The 15,423-nt window shown below is 39.5% G+C and overlaps 1 protein-coding gene and 1 long non-coding RNA gene across 3 annotated transcripts in view; one reads left to right on the forward strand and one right to left on the reverse strand.

Moving 5' to 3' along the window:
• Positions 1–8,428: 8,428 nt before the first annotated feature.
• Positions 8,429–9,953, reverse strand: LOC118785445. Of its 2 annotated transcripts, none has more exons than XR_005005293.1 (3): positions 9,898–9,953; positions 9,664–9,788; positions 8,429–8,464 (listed from the first exon to the last, which is right to left on the reverse strand). It is a non-coding gene; the product is annotated as an uncharacterized LOC118785445 (long non-coding RNA). The 2 variants fall into 2 exon arrangements; XR_005005294.1 differs by having other exon boundaries at positions 9,664–9,793; positions 9,898–9,940.
• A 4,716-nt stretch (positions 9,954–14,669) lies between these two features.
• Positions 14,670–15,423, forward strand: part of dhrsx (dehydrogenase/reductase (SDR family) X-linked) — a 64,474-nt gene continuing 63,720 nt past the window's right edge. The window contains exon 1 of the mRNA XM_036540465.1: positions 14,670–15,384. The gene's annotated coding sequence lies outside the window, so the exon portion shown is untranslated. The remainder of the gene's footprint in view (positions 15,385–15,423) is intronic.

Raw genomic sequence — 15,423 nt, forward strand, 5'->3', positions numbered from 1 at the left:
ATGTATGTTCTCTATGACTGATGTGAAATACAAGTTTGCATATTGTGTAATTACACAGATTATCAGAATGTCTTTTGCTCTAACCCCAACTCCACCTTCAGTTCTTATCCTTACCTTAAACCAGACCCATAGGCCGAAACCTCAATTACTGAATTCCCTATAGTGTAATTACAATGTATAGGAATATCTCTGACAGTATACACTGATGAGCCAAAACATTATGACCGCTCACAGGTGAACCGAATAACGTTGATCATCTCCAAACAAGGGCACATGTCAAGGTCTGGGTAGATTAGATGGTAAGCGAACAATCAGTTCTCGTAGTCAACATGCTGGATGCAGGAGAAATAGGCAGGAGTAAAGACCTGAGCAACTTTGACAAGGGCCAAATTGTTATGCCAGATGACTGAGTCAGAGCATCTCTGAAACAGCAAGGCTTGTGGGGTGCTCCCGGTCAGCAGTGGTGAGTACCTACTGACAGAGGTCTGAGGAGGCACAAACAACAAACCGGCGATAGGGTGTTGGGTGCCCAAGGCTCATCGATGCACGAGGGCAACAAAGGCTATCCTGTCTGGTCTGAAGGTCTACTGTGGCACAAGTCACAGAAAATTTTAATGATGGTTACGGAAGGAATGTGTCACAACACACAATGCATCGCACCCTGCTGCGTATGGGGCTGCGTAGCTGCAGACCGGTCAGAGTGGCCATGATGACTCCTGTCTACTGTCGAAAGTGCCTACAATGGGCACGCGAGTGTCGGAACTGGACCTTGGAGCAGTGGAAGAAGGTTGTCTAGTCTGATAAGTCCTATTTTCTTTTAGATCAGTGGATGCCCGTGTACATGTGTTCTGTTTACCTGGGTAACTAATGGCACCAGGATGCGCTGTGGAAAGATGACAAGCCAGTGCAGGGAGTGTGATGCTCTGGGTAATGTTCTGCTGGGAAACCCTGGGTCTGGCCATTCATGTGGATGTCAATTTGACACGTGCCACCTACCTAAACATCGTTGCAGACCAGGTACACCCCTTCATGGCAATGGTATTCCCTGATGGCAGTGGCCTCTTTCAGCAGGATAATGTGCCCTGCCATACTGCACACATTGTTCGGGAATGGTTTGAGGAACATGATGAAGTTTTCAAGGTGTTGTCCTGGCCTCCAAATTCTCCAGATCTCAATCCGATTGAGCATCTGTGGGATGTGCTGGACCGACAAGTCCGATCCACGGCGGCTCCATCTCGCAACTTACAGGACTTGAAGGATCTGCTGCTAATGTTTTGGTACCACAGCACATCTTCAGGGGTCTTGTAGAGTCCATGCCTCGGCAGGTCTGTGCTGTTCTGGTGGCATACGGAGGACCAACAGCATATTAGGCAGGTGGCCATAATGTTTTGGCTCATCAGTGTATAATGAAACCAGTATTTGCCAACCTTGAGCCAATATTCATGTGAGAGTGATTATGAGAACACTTACCAAAATATGGGTTCTTGAGGAGAAAGTTGTACTGTGGCACAAACCACCATCCAGCAGGAGGTTTAAAACAATTATGTAATGAGACAAGCTGATTCAATTCAGGATAAAATTGTTGTATTAGTAAGATTATATTTTACACTAGTCTCATTACATGCAACAATAGATCAGAAATAACCTTACTTTCATTTTTTTCCTGGTGATTACAGCATGCTTACATTGTATTATACTTTGAGAAGAAGTCCTCTATTGCTCTTAACACTGTGAGTGCACAGACTAAGGTCTCACTTCATTCGGAGCAAAGTGGTGGTGTTGTCACATTAACATCTCTGGCACCTACACCCTACAGCAGATTTTGGACTTGATCAATAAATTCTAGTATTATCTGCAAACTCCAATTTCTCCAATTTGCCTTTGAGCAAAGAAATGGGGTTCCTTGACAACAGTTGATGTACATATGAGTACATATGTTCTCATGATGCAACACATGCATTCTCAAGCTATTCTTACATGATCCCTGACTCATAATACTATTTATATATTTGTTACAAGTTATGTAAAAAACAAACTTCTTTTGTATGACAGGGAAAGCCATAGACTGTCTAGTTTTGTGGTTTCTTGTGGTGATGTAATATGACATATCTCATTAGGGAAGATGGAGGTGATGTTCCCCCTGGTCTGGGACTCATTACCACTTTCATAAATAGGGCCATCCCACATATTCCATTGGTGAAGTAGGAGACCACATCACCTGTGCCCTGGATGGATTTGGCTGAGTATTTTCCACTGTCTTTGTGTTAGGTCAAAGCAAATAACGTTTACATGACACATTAAAAACTCTGTTATTGGTTCAGAGGGGAGGTATGGGTTTGTTATGTGACATATGCACCACCATTCCACCCATTTGGATTATGTTTTGTAGACAGCTGCCTGGATGCAGGCTATTCTTTCCCAGATGGCCTTGTGTGATGGTAAGCCTTTTTTGCAGTGGGTTTCTGAGGTCTTTATGGGAAGGCCAGGCTTGTTCTTGTTCCTGTGTACTTTTTGATGTTCCTGAGGAAATTAGAGTTAGCAACACGCATTTCAAAAATTTCATGAATCCCCATTTGCTCATTTAAAGAAGTGTAGTATCATAAATGGAAATTTTTGTCTTTGTGCAAATAGCTCTAGTTATTGTTCTTAAAAACTACTTTTGAGTAAAAAAATACAATTCAAATAGAAACCACCACTCGATGAAATGTAATGTGATATGATAGTGTATAATAGAATATTACCTTGTGCTCTTGCACTAATTTGACTCCCTCCAAGGTTAATTGAATCTTAGACTGGAATTGTAAAGCTGGTGTATGATGCATTACTAAATGAGTGAACTAGAAACTGTAGGATTTGATGCTAATGTGGTCTTTTAGGGACACTGATGGCTCTGAACTGGAGTTGGTCTGTGTCCATTATTGTACTGTACCAAGCTACTACTAAAACTCACACAAGCATTGTAGTCAGTTACTCATCCTGTCACGGATTTCTGCCAAGATTTTCCGGATTTCTTGCAATTCAGCAGCAACAGTGGTGAAAACATTGACTGTTCTTTTCTGTACATCCAGGAAGCTGTTGGTAAGCATGAGTGGTGTGGCTGATTGTGCACAATCCCCCACTTCTCCCAAAGGTGTTTTGTTCGGAGCTGCAGCTGAATGTAATAATAAAGGAATTAGAATGGTCATCTCCTTAAAATCTTTCATCTCAGATACTTGGATTTCTATTTCTGCATCTGTGAATAACAATGTCTTTCTTGTCTCCATTCTCCCACGAGCAGATGAGAATTGAGAGACTTAATGTGCAGTAGTATTAATTGTAGGCATGACATATTTAAAACCTAAATGTGAATCTATGTACGAACAATTAACAGACAATCTGAGATTTATCAGCATTGATCCTAAAGACCTTTGCAATATAGACTTGTGCATAAATGATAAATGCATATTAGGTTTTTTGTTAACAAAATTAATAAATTTAGGATGAAATTACTGCACAGACTGACAAAAAATGCCCCAGGTATTGAAAAGTGCAATGGAAAGACCCATGTGCAAAAAATTACCTCCTGTGGTAAAGTTCATTTGCATGAGGTGATGTATTGTCATGTTTTATAATACAATCAATTAACCTAAACACAAAATTATTATACTATGCTATCACTATGGAAGAAACCCCACAAATGTTCCAAACCAGCTGAGGAAGTAGCATGTTCCTAATCTGAACTGCGTGGTAGAAAAACAACAATCATAACAAACAGAATGGCTGTATGATTTTGTTTGATTTTACATAACAGATATGAATGTTTGAAGTCTCCTTAAACATGTCGCATAGTTAAGATACACATATTGCCTTGACTATTGTTCACACCCTTACGTATCCAATATATTTCTCTCTGAACATAACATAACCAGCCTTAACTTACCAGGTTCATGGTCATCGAGTGCATCTGCAAGATCAGATTCTGTGCAGAAATTAAATATGGATTAGGGCATTGTATTTTATTAGGAAATTATAATGTATGATTTTACATAACAGATATGAATGTTTGAAGTCTCCTCAAACATGTCACATAGTTAAGATATAAGATATATTTATATAAATATAAATATTGCCTTCTTTTATTTTGTATATGAATTTAGATTAGTTTAGTTTTGCAAGAAGAAAGTAGGATATTAAAATACAGAAAAGTTATAAAAAATCAATGCTCAATCTGTAAACAGTGTGCAGAGAAGGATTGCGGCTCTGACATTCATCTGTGACAAAGAAAGTTAAAGTTACACATGGGAAAATATCTCACAGTTACCTTCAGGAAGTATCCCTTAACTGACAAGGGATTCAGGTATTTTACAAAATAAATGCCTGCTTGAGAGAGTAGCATTTCCTAACATTTCAGAACTTACATAGGACTCTTAAATGTTTATATGCAATCAGAACAAATGCATTCTCACATGCCTGCATATAATTTTGTGTCTTTGCACTTTTCTGAAAGGAATCAATACTTCTCCCTGGGAACCCCATTATCTTCACCTTGAAATCACATCGTTTCTTAGCTGCTAGAATCTACTGAAACAGTATGAATCGGGAAAGATCAACATAAACAAAAGAAGTGTCACACTGATGAACATGCTACTGGACTATTTAAATGTAACTACAGAGACTGAACTGTACCTTGACTTGTTTCCTTTGGTGGCTTTAGTTCCTTGGGATCTGAAGCTGCTGTTGGAAATGACAGGGAAATAAAGGTAGTCTTCCTTGAAGTCAACATTAAAATAACAAGAACTTCACTTCAGTCAGATGAGGAGAATCCTTCTTAGTGACAGCATTTAGCCTAAGTACAGAGGATAGTAAAGCCATTTGTACTTGCCTAATCACATTTGGACAAACTAATAATGAAAAATAAAAAGCAATTTAATTGGCTGATAATTAATCTAATCAACTGTATACCTTGTATTTAGCGTTATTATCAAGCATTAATAATCATGAGTCACATTTAACACTTAACGCATGTTGTGATTAGCTTAATCCACAAGTTGGTCAGGGTGGTCAGCCACGAGGATAGTGAATGGGTATGAAAGGATCCTACCTCCTCCTCTGCCACCGTCTGGCTTGTAGTTACTACCCCCATCACTCACATCCAACAGGTCTGAGTCCCCAAAGGAGCCCCCTGCAGCCTCTGTAAAAACATTCAGAGAACCATTTAAATACATTAGCAAAGTGACAATCCCAGTGTAGGAGGCAGTGTAACATAGTGGTTAAGGAGCCGGACTCGTAACCGAAAGGTTGCCGGTTCGATCCCCGCTGGGACTGCTGCTGTACCCTTGGGCAAGGTACTTAACCCACAATTGCCTCAGTAAATATCCAGCTGTATAAAAGGATAACATTGTAAAGAACTGTAACCTATGTAAGTCGCTTTGGATAAAAGCGTCTGCTAAATGAATAAATGGAAATGTAAACAAAGAGAATGGCTGTAGTCGTTGTGGTTATACATGACCAAGGATGGTGTATCACCGCTTCCTCCATCTTTGGGTGGTGTTAGGTTAGGCTCACTCAGGACACGGACATGAGTTGTTATATTTTATTTCTTTGATTTGGCACGCACTGCATCGTTACCAGCGCACAGCATGGCAGTCCCTCCCTCACCGGTAAGTTTTAAAGACCACTTGACAGGAAAGGGAGGTGATAGCAGGTGGCAGGAAAAGAAGAAAAGGTGGTAAAAGTTGGTTTGGCAGGGGCGGTTTTGAGGGCACTTGCGTTCTTTCTTTGGGAAAAAGCTTTCCTGCAGACAGGTTGTGTTTTTGGTGTCGTTCAGCACTTTTTGAAGGGGGTCGCTCCCCGCAGTCTGGCTGAGTATACAGCCGCGAGCTTGTATACCGTCTTTTTGGGTGCACAAGGAGGCTTTTGGAGGAACACCTGCCCTTCTTCTACCTGTGGATGGCACATGTGTGGGTTTTTTATCTTTTTGTGCTTTCCAACAAAAAAATAACTGAAATAAGACGACGGAGCGACGGCGCCGGGCCAGGAGGCCTGGAAGCAGCACTGAGGCAGCCGTCATCGGTCATCTTCCTCCCAACCGGTAAGAGGGAGGGCTGCTTTGACAGACGTGCCGTGTTTTGTTTTCTTTTCTTGTTCCATCTTGTTTGGGGTAGACCCACACCTTACAGGCACCCACAATACACATACTAGGTTAGGGTCCAAACCTTGAGATAAATGGTCTAGCTCCAATTTTTTCCCAGTTTTAGGTTTGGGGTATAGCTAGACAGGGGGTAAGCCAGGCGTACACCATGCCTGTGGGGTTTTGGGCCCGTAACAGGTGGCTCAACTGGTTTGTCAGGCTTGGGGTCTAGAGGGGTGACAAGAATGACCATAAAGGTGTATAATTTTTTCGGTTTGTATCAGGATCGGTTTGTAAAAGCCTTGAGTCCAAACTGCTTTAGACCCCAAGATCAAGGAAGGAAAACATGCAGCCTTTAAACAATTAGAAAGGAAAGTAGGAGGGAAACTTGGAGTCATTGTGAAAACAGTGCTGTGAAAATGGACATTTCAAAGTTACTGAAAGGTAACACAGGAAACCCAAGAAAAGCACAGTGCATCAGCTCACTTATCAGCTCTGTAGGGGTTGCTTTATGTGCCCTTGGTACTGGATGTCCTAACAGACATTTTCCCTGGGTTTCCAGTACAGACTTTCCTCAGTAATGCATTTAATACATGCTACATGTAGGGTCAATCAAACACTTTCAGAGAGCACCTTGGGTGTCCTAGCCCTTGGAAAATATACAAGTAGAACTTCAGCGCTGAAAAAGTTGGGAATGTTAATCCAGTGTGTATTGTAGTCCGAGGAGAGTCAAGCAGAAAGTGTGCTGTGAGGGAGGTGTGCCGTAAATATTAATCAAGAGTGCAAAAAAAGAGTTTTACCTGAACCAAGAACGTCACTAAGATCCAGTGTATCTGAGGAAGAAATAGTCACAACACCGATACATATTATGCTACGTTTTGATGATATTCAGTTTTTTGGCTGTCAGACAGTGCTGTCGAAGACATCTGTAAGTCAGAAACATCATTAGTCAATCTCCGCATTCAAACCACTTCTTTTGTCAGTTTGCAGTATATGAATTTCATAAAGTTATGAACATATCAAGTTTTTGTATGATTTTACATAAGAATAATCACATGGATGTCTGAAGTCTCCTCAAACAAACCATGTCACATACTTAACATATAAATATTGCCTTTTTTTTACTCTGCATATGAATTTAGATATGTTTCATTTTGTGAAAAAGGTAGGACATTAAAGCACAGACAAGTTTTTTTTTCCAAAGCTTAATTTGGAAACAGTGTACAGAGAAGGATGCAGCTGTGACATCCATCCGTGACCAACTAAGTTACAGGTGGGAAAATAACCCCCAGCATGCATCACTTTCTTTACAAAAGAAATGGCTGCTTGAGAGGGTAGCATTTCCTAACATTTCGAAACTTGCATATGATTCTCAATAGATTTTATTCCCAAAGTGTCATTTGTACATTTGTCCTTTGTAATGCATGCTTGTTAGACTGGGACTTACAGCTCGCTTTCCTGAAGTGTAAACAACTGCACTTTTGGATGCTTATACACAATAAAAACAAATGCCCTCTTACATGCTTGCATATAATTTAAAGCCTTTGTGTTTTTCTGCAAGGAATTAATTCTTCTACCTGGGAATCCAATTATCTTCACCTTGAAAACATATTTTGCAAATTTCTTAGCTGCTAGAATGTTTTTAAATTTAACTATAGAGACTAAACTGTACCTCCTTTTTTATCCTTTGGCCGTTCTGGTTTCTTAGGAGCTGGAGCTGGTGTTGGAACTGACAGGGAAGAAAGGGTAGCATTGATTAAATTGCCATAGTGTCTACACCGCTGCTCTACAATATTGCGTGGACTGGCATATCTGCCAATTATAGAAGCAGAAATACAAATATGGACACATGCCTCACCTAGCAATTTAGGTGTGACACTGACAAACTGCTACTGTACATTCATAGGTGCTCCTGTTTGTTGCTGTTTATGCTCAATATTATTAGAATATACTGTTCATCGAGCCAGTGATACTTAACAAGAAGGAATGCACATTTAAAAATGGAAAAAAAAGTATACATATATTCCATTCCATGTTTCACAAGATAAAATCCAGATTACTAAAATGTTTAATTCAAGGTTATATTTCTGACAAAGTACATTCACAAAGAGAATATGGGATGAACTAGGTTTTAAGTGAAATTTATTTAATGCAGCAAATAACACCAATAACACCCGATATTTGTAATGAATTAATCCTTTTGAAAATTTGAAATTAGCCAATTGACTATTGTTCACATCCTTACATACCCAATGTACTTCTCTCTGAAGCAAGCAAACACACAGACATAGCAACACAATATAACCAGCCTTAACTTACCAAGTTCATAGTGGAATTCATCTGTAAGATCCAAGTCTGTGCAGAAATTAAATATGCATTAGGGCATTGTATTTTATTAGGAAATGATAGAGAATATAGTGTAGCATGGTGGTAAGAAGCAGGACTCCTAACCGAAAAGTTGCCGGTTTGATCCCCCGCTGGGGCACTGCTGCTGTATCCTTGGGCAAGGTACTTAACCCAGAATTGCCCAGTAAATATCCAGCTGTATAGATGGGTAACATGTAAAAATTGTAACCTCTGTAAGTTGCTCTGGATAAGGCCGTCTGCTAAATGCCAATAATGTAATGTAATAAGTGAGGAAAACATGCTCCCAGGTTCTCCACTTCACTTTCACTGAGAACAAAACTAGGATCGTATGAAATCTGCATGCCAAAAAATGTGTAAATCTATTAATTTATTTGAAACTGCTTTGCAAATAAGAACATACAATCTTTTAGTACAGTAGTACTACTGTTGAAGGAGTGCCTGTGTTGTTTAGGCCAGCAATGATGAATAGCAATTTAGGACATCCAGTTTGCTAGAATACCAACTATTCATATTTTGACTGTGTTCCTCAGCAACTTTTTTGAGGGCAGTTTCATTTTGCTTGTTTAATTTTGCTTCACTCTCATTGTCAGCTAAGACAGGGCTACTAACTTATTCAGTTCTGCCCTTTGCACAAATAAAGGCTGCAGGTTACTGCTGAAGCACAACCGAACTTGAAGTGCCAGACGAAAATGCAGTGGGTTATGAAGCACCTCCTCACAGCCAGCCAAATATGGAAACTGCTTTCCCCATGGATGGGTTTATACTTTAGAACACAGGGGCACATATTACTCATCTCCTTCCGCACCTTTCAATTTTAATTATTGAGCCCTTTTTTGTCTGTCATACATCTTCACCTACCTTTCCTAAAAAGAAGGAGATAAAGATGATTTGAAAACAAAACAGTTTAAGTAAATAACACATTGTTTGTGCATTAACTCTTTTCCATAGCAAAGCTGGTGTCATCAGAAAATGGAGTGGATGAATCGTAATGAAATGTATAAAAGGCTAACTTTCATGATGACAGCTTCTTCAAGCTTAGCTAGCTTAGCTTGTTTCAAATCAGCTCATAAACAGACAAACAGAATTACTGCTAGCACAAGGCAGCCTTAAGGTTTTTGTTGTTTAGTTACAGTTAAACATCCTAAATTAAACACTTTAAACCCCTGCCACTGCATAGAATGGCTTACCTTGCCCATTTGCTCCAAATGATAGACTTGCAAGAAAGAAAATCCACAAGTATGATGTCATCGTGATAAAACAGAAGTAATAAAGCTGAAGCAAGAAGACGATCCCTGGCCCAGCCAATTTGATTCTGTACTGAAAGAGAGAAAAATGTTTAGAGATCCTTGTCAGTGAAGCACTCTATCCTCAGCATACTATCCTATCCTTCATGCAAACATCTGTTTAAACAAAGAACTTACATGGGTTTGCTGTGTGTTTTCTCTGCTCTACACACCCACAAACTATGGCGGACCAGTATGTGGATTACAGTGGCCAAGAGGTTGGCAGCTAATGTAGGGTGTGGCCTTGATGTGCCTGGATTGAGATGGATCAAAAAAAAAATAGAAACTGAATGGAAAATGGTGTTTTTTTTTTTTTTTCCTAGCTGAAGCTGTTTGCATTTTCCTTCACTCACATCCCCAGTGCTCCTGTCAGCACTCCGCCCCCTCTCACGCCTAACAAGCTTTCAGTATATATTCAATCAAAATGAATTTTTCAGACTACAGTAATTTGTCTAGAACATATGTATCACAAAAGCATGTATGATGTACAGTACATTATCTTTTTTCTTTTTAACATGACACAGTTTTTAAAGTGACCGTCTTACCTGTACAGGTAATGGTGTTACTTCATTCATTTCACTGAATGGAATTGTTAAAACTCACTCCTTGGCTAAATTTGAATTCTATTTGCAGTTAGTTCTTGATTACCTGCATGGTTAGCATTAAGGAATGCAAATGTAGTCACAAAAGCACTGTGTTGCAAGCATACAACTCCTTAGAACAGAATGCAACTGCTCACAACATTTTTTTTTTTTTTTTTTTGTTTAATAAGTCTGTCAATTATCTGTATAATCCTAAACCACTGGCAAGCAATTTTCTTTTTCTCAGTTAGCACTTTGTTCTCATTAATTCCTTTATATCAATTTAGATAATGTAAATGACCTCACCAGAAATATTCTCAACACAAAAAGATCACATTAATCACACGAACACATAACTTATTTTTCTTAACTCAAGTATTTGTAAAAACGTTGCTTAATATTTGTAGACTTCTTTCTTGCTATGCTAATGCAGATTAACACTGACACTTGACAACCTGATACATTGTTTCCCCTTAGCTGACTCCCTGAGTACATGCAGATCTAAGGAGACAAAAAAAATTTACAGGCTGAGTAAAATCTGAATGTTTCAAGTTTAAGATCACAGATTTCAGGTTTAACCTCACAAATTATTTCTCTTCCCTTTCACAACGGGAGTCTTGCACTGCCAATAACAATACCTCTGTAGCTCAATACTCAATAAACTGATTGTAATTTTAACATTTCACCCACCAGACATGCTGGCATACTTTTTTCTGACAGTCTACTGACAATCACCACTAGGGGGCAGACTTGGAATACGGGAAAGATGTAAGTCAGGGAAAGGGAAATTAGAACAGTCATATTTAGACCAAATTTAATCCACATCAAACCATGGAATAATCACAGAAGAAGACTTTTGTTGGTGAATCTCTGTTCAGTTATAAACTGTGTAAAATCCCAGCCATGGTTGATTTAGTTACTTAGATGCATCTCTGTCACCATCACAACATTTTGCAAACTGAAAACAACACTGAAAAAGGCAGGACGCTGCCATGTCCTGTGCACACCTTCCTCCACTTAATCGCCTCTGGACTTGTTGTCCCTCTCCTCTGTTGACTTCTTCTTCTGACTGTCTGTTAACTCCACTCTGTCCTCTCACATGTGCACGCAATCATCTGCCCTTGGCACTCTCTGCTCCAGGTCAGCAAGGACATCCTTCCCTAGCCCAAGGACTTCAGCTGTGATACGTGATGGCGAACTTCTTCAGGGAGGAGGTGTTCACTGCTGAACTGACCCTCTCCCTGTCCCTCTCTCCAGTTTGTCATCCTGCATATCTTATAGCAAATTGTCTTTCTTTCAGGCAAAAACCCAAGCTGCTAACCCATGTAATTTGTGCTCTTCCTTCTCTTACTTCTTCTACCTCTCTTTTTTTCTCTTTCTCAATTTGGTGGAGTTATTTAAGGGCAATGTTGCTGATACACAGAGGCTCTTTAAAGTCTACTTACACCATCAACCTCACCTGATCTTTTTGCATTATGGTTTTGTCACCCTTAACATAGAGACATCATGGCAATACGCCTTAATTTCTACAAAGCATATGGAAGCCTAACGCTAATTTGAATATTAAATTTGATGTGGTACGTTAGGTATTCAGTATACTTGAAACAGCCTATACTGTGGAACAGCTAATGTTGAGTCTCTATGACTGATGTGAAATACAAGTTTGCATTTTCTGTCATTATAGAGATCATCAGAAGGTCTTTCTCCCTAAATCCAACTCCACCCTCAGCACTCATTCTCACCACAACCCCAGCTCTCAACATAACCCAAAAGCCCAAATTGAACCTTTTTATGCAATCCAATGTATTGAAACAGTATTATCATGTAGCAATTATCCCGTGCTTGTTTGTAAAGCAATACTAAATTTCCTATAGTGTGATTACAATGCATAGGAATATCGCTGACAATATAAAGTGACTCCAGTGTTTGGCTACCTTGAGGCAACTTTTGAGTAAATGTGATTATGGGAACACTTACCAAAGTATGGCTCCTTGAGAAGGGAGCATTACTCTTGCACAAACCATAATACAGCAGGAGGCTTAGAACAGTTCTCAGTGAGCAGCACTGCATGGTACAATAGGTCAGCAAAGTTCCTCACCTTATCTATTTATTTGTTTATTTATTTATTCATCATACCTAGTGATGGTGGAGTGCTTACATTCTAGGATGTAATGTTATTGTTTAATGAAAGTGAAAGTATAATAGTTCACATAGACTGTCATGTCTACTTCACCTAAACTCCAGCAAACACTCCTTTTGAAAAAGAGTGAGTTCCTACCTTCAATCTAAACACAGTGTGCTTTGAACTTAACTTTGAGCAAGAACTTGAGAACACAAAGCATTTTCTTTTTCTGAAGCTGTGTTGTACATCTGGGAGTTACTGAAATCAAATGAAAAATTTGGCTAAGATAAAAATCAACACTAGTTATGGAATATGGGCCTTAATAACCCAGGGACCACCAATCACATCATCAGAATTGTAAGCTATAACTATCAGTGACAGTAATGTAATGTTGTCAGAGAAAAGTTAAACATGTTATTCATGGTCATAAAAACGTAAACATGAATTTCAAGGCCACAAATCAGGGTTTACCTTTAATTAAATCACTCCTGCAAAACAAAAATTAAATGAATACAAACCAAGACTTGCCTGTCCCAGCTTGGTTTGTTTGTCAATGAGTAATCTTCTCATATACCAGTAAACACATACAGTGGTGGTTTTCGTGTTTTGTGATTCCCTCAGTAACTTTGTGAGGTGCTGATTGGAAAAATCGAATGCCTCCTGTGATTATATCTGATTTGACAGATCAAGGTGATTACCCCCATGGTCTGGAACTCAGGACCACATTCACACTTCGGGCCGTTTACCATCGGTGAAGCAGGTGGCCATATCACCTGTGTCCTGGATGCATTTAGTTGAGTGTTATCCACTCTCTTTATGTAACGTCAGCTGAAGGGGTTTTGGTGACAGTTGCCTGTTTCCCAGATTTTGTTGTGTTACTGCCAGCCTTTCTGTAGGGTGTTGCTCAGGTCTTTGAGAATGGGAAAGTCATAGTTGCTCTTCTTTTGTTTTATCTTTTTTTTTCCCCAGGTTCCATGGCACAATACCATCATGACACTTTTGTAAAGCATTATAATGTGGTACCCTTTCTGGTGTCAGACCTTCACTGTTAAGGCATAACTTGACAGACCTTTTTTTTACTTAAAACTAGAGAGGCTGTTTTTTTTTTTTTTTTTTTTTTCAATGCTGTTTACTGTTTGATGTTTTTAAAGATTTTATAACCATATTCAATTGTCCACAATATTAATAACTACATTTTAAACCTTTTGTGCTATCCTTGATTATTTTTAATTGATTTATGATTCCAGCCTCTGGCTTATGCATTAATTGTAACTGTCAAATAAACTAATCTAAACCAAACTAAACTTTTCTAAAACATTTCATAAATTTCCATCTGGTGAAAAACGATGGCATTTTCGCTGCATAAAGCAGTACCATCTACGGAAAGATGATGACTAACCCATTTTGCATATATAAATAACTCTCGCCTTTTAACGGCGCAAATCGGAAATACAGTGTTATTAATTGGCTTTTACACAGAAACAATCAACCACTTGTTGCTTATATGTAATGTGATATTGTTTAATACAATATCAGTCATCTTCTTTCGCTGTATTGAGAAACTCCTTCTACAGAATATTAGGATAATTTTCAGAATTAGGATTTTTCATGCCACCTATCGAACTTTAAAGGTATTGTACATGAGCGTGTGTTCTAGCCACTGATACAGCCAGTCCACAACATGATGCACATCCATCTCTGGGTGATAGATCAACTTAAGTGGTTGACAGACCTAAAGTTTATAATATCATTGCTGCTGTTATGTTACTCAGTCTTAGTTTATTGCATTCCAAACCAGATTTTGCATTTTAAGAGAGGCTCGTTTTTGCATTAAATTATATCTGAGAACTTCCTGTTGGTTATCATTTGCAAAGTAGGACGTACTTTCGAGTACCGTATGCGTTTTCCTTCCAAAACAGCAGTAACGTTGGCTCTGCCAAGTTTTGAAAACAAAGCGAATACGCCAAGAAGCAACATGATCATTCTCTGTTATTCTTGTAATAATTAATTAATTACGTTGCAGTGCCATGATGTCTATAGTTGCAAATCCTTTACGTTTAGTAGTTTCCCTAAATTTCTCAGGCCCAGTCCATTTCACGAACGGAACTCCGCGAAAATTAATCGCTGCGCCGGAATCTCACGCCACTTGTCGAACGACCAGCTAGCTCCAGCAGTTTGTATACACCTCAGGCGGCTTGGAGAAATCCGTCACGTGAAGAAAGCAGTCGGGAGAGCTGCCGAATACTAATCAACCTGTTTCACATCATAAACGCGCTGCTACATTCTGCAGCCGAGCTGTGCAACAGTGTATCTCAACTTTGAGATAGATCTGACTTTCAAAAAAGGATTTTATCACCCGACCAGCGCTTGAGCTACGCCGATCACTATTTCAAAAAAAGGGCAAAACTTGCCTTTTCAGTAGCTCGTGTAGGGATATCAGTTATAGCTCGACAAAAGGCGAATGTCCAATTTCGCTCGCAGGAATTCTGAATCTTATGTGATGCACTACTAAATGGGCAAACTGGGATCCGTAGGATTTTATGCTTATGTGGTTTTCGAGGAACCCCGGCGTCTCTCTATAACTCTTCAACTTGGCACGAACCAATGCAGATACCAAAGGACCGTTCCTGTGGTCTTGGAGACGGACTGTGTCCATCATTGCGTTAAGTGCTGTTTCGAATAGTGCCCTTCTCTCCCAGCTCGCGGGTGACATGCAGTCTCTCATATCTCCGGTTACCAAGGCTATTTTAGTAGCTTTGTTTATTTTTGCAATCTTGCTCATCCTTTATGTGATTTTATGGTATATATGCCGAGACGTGGATTGTGATCACGGAATCTGATTTTGGAAAGCTGGACACGGATTTGAGGGTATCAACAGAAAACCCTGACATTGGCTATAACCGAGAGACAAGGGTGACCGTGGTAAGTCCACCGGCGTGTACGCTCCGTCTTACCAATTGC

This window comes from Megalops cyprinoides, chromosome 11, assembly GCF_013368585.1.
Source record: "Megalops cyprinoides isolate fMegCyp1 chromosome 11, fMegCyp1.pri, whole genome shotgun sequence".
Classification (NCBI taxonomy): domain Eukaryota; kingdom Metazoa; phylum Chordata; class Actinopteri; order Elopiformes; family Megalopidae; genus Megalops; species Megalops cyprinoides.